Genomic DNA, 2,456 nt, shown 5'->3' on the forward strand with positions numbered 1-2,456 from the left:
GAAAATGGATCCATAAACATGTCGTTCTGCAACCTATAATACATTTTTCATTTGGTCAGATATAGAGTAGCTATATATTAATATATATATATATAATGTGAACCAATTTCAATGAGACTTGCCAGAGACTAACCTATATTAACTACAGTTCATTATTCAAAATTGTGTGACAATCGGACAAAATTTTGGTCTTTAGTGTACAATTTACATAAAATCGGAAGAAACGATATATAGGAGCTATATCTAAATCTGAACCAATCTTCACGACAGTTAACACATATATATAGGAGCTATATCTAAATACGAACCAATTTTCACGACACTTAACAAATATATTTACTTTGAAGCACCATTTACATTAAATCGGAGGAAAATATATATGGGAGGTATATCTAAATCATTACACCATGCCAATTTTCGTGCAAATCGAAATATATATAGGGACTTTGATACACCATTTATATTAAATCGGTCGAAACTATATATAGGAGCTATATCTAAATCTGGACCGATTTTCACGAAACTTGACAGACATCATTGTAGGCCCAATTCAGTACATTATGCCAAATTTCGCGCAAATCGAAAGATATATAGGGACTTTGGTGCACCATTTACATGAAATCGGACGAAACTATATATGGGAGCTATATCTAAATCTGGACCGATTTCCTCGAAACTAGGCTCAATTTAGTACTTTATACCAAATTTCGTGCAAATCGAAAGATATATAGGGACTTTGGTGCACCATTTTCATGAAATCGGTCGAAACTATATATGGGAGCTATATCTAAATCTGGACCGATTTTCACGAAACTTGGCAGACATCACTCTAGGCTCAATTCAGTACGTTATGCCAAATTTCGTGCAAATCGAAAGATATATAGGGACTTTGGTACCCCATTTACCTTAAATCGGACGAAAATATATATGGGAGCTATATCTAAATCTGAACCGATTTTCACGAAACTTAACGCACATCATTCTAGACCTTATTCAGTAGGCTATACCAAATTTCGTGCAAATCGAAAGATATATAGGGACATTGGTAGACCATTTAGCTATATTTAAATCTGAACCGATTTTCACGAAACTAAGCACACGTCATTGTGGACATAATTCAATACGCTGTGCCAAAATTCGTGCAAATCAAATGATTTTCAGGGACTTTGGTACACCATTTACCTAAAATCGGGCGAAACTATATATGGGAGCTATATCTAAATCTGAACCGATTTTCACGAAACTTTGCACACATCATTCTAGACCTAATTCTGTAGGCTATAACAAATTTCGTGCAAATCGAAAGATATGTAGGGACTTTGGTACCCCATTTACCTTAAATCGGACGAAAATATATATGGGAGCTATATCTAAATCTAGACCGATTTTTCCCAATTTCAATAGGGTTCGTCCTTGGGCCAAACAAATGAGCTGTGCCAAATTTCATCCAATTCGGATCATAAATGCGACCTGTACTTTGCTCACAAAAATACATGGACAGACGGACGGACGGACGGACATGCATAAATCGACTCAGAAAGTGATTCTATGCATATTCTCAAAAGGAACCATGGGTCTATCTCGATTATTTTTGCCTGTTACAAACATATGCACAAAGACATAATACCCTGTGCCACAGTGTGGTGAAGGGTATAATAAAAATGTCGGTTTACGTGTTAGTGGCTGAAATTGAGTGTAAAGGGCTCTGAAGGGCTGACATACAATATAGGTTCAATGTTGTTCCATGTTTTGACATAGCATATAAGGATAGCTCTCTATTATTAGTAGGCACATGGTTTTTAACCACAGACTTAAAGTCCCACATCCTGTAGCGTTGCCTAGTAATTTATGAAATGAAGAGTTCTTAATTGATTCATTTTGGATTTCTTAAATCAACATTCAATAACAATTATCTACTATGTTTTGTAAATAATCTTTGCATGAGTATGATTTGTTTATGGCTTATACATTTTAAGTTTTTTTCATACGAAATTCTTAAGAGATTGTAATTTTGCAAAACTTTCAGCATTTCTGAACAATTTTGACCTAATTATCCCAGCTCAATCCTAACGTAAAGCAAATAGTTTCTGCAACAATGTATAAATGTCGATTAAAACTTCATTAAGTATTCTAAAACCAAATATCCATTACATAGACCAATTCTTGTTCTGCTGCTTCTACTTTTAGCAATAAACTGGTTATCTTGTCTAATGATATAGGTCAAGTAAAACACTTTCGAACAACTTCAATTTTAATGCATCCAACTAGTCATATATCTATCCTATAGTTTATAGTATTCAGAGAATTTTACAAATTATGCAGGCAAGACTCCCTTATGCTGATGTTTCTTCTTCTTCGGACCCTGCTACTTTGTATCAAAATATTCTAAATACCATTAAATACTACGGAGAAAACTTTCATAAGTGGTCGTTTCTTTGGTAAAAATTCCCATCTGC

The sequence above is a fragment of the Musca vetustissima genome, unplaced genomic scaffold (genome assembly GCF_032173495.1).
Source record: "Musca vetustissima isolate MV318-11 ecotype Yass unplaced genomic scaffold, APGP_CSIRO_Mvet_v1 utg233206, whole genome shotgun sequence".
Taxonomy (NCBI): domain Eukaryota; kingdom Metazoa; phylum Arthropoda; class Insecta; order Diptera; family Muscidae; genus Musca; species Musca vetustissima.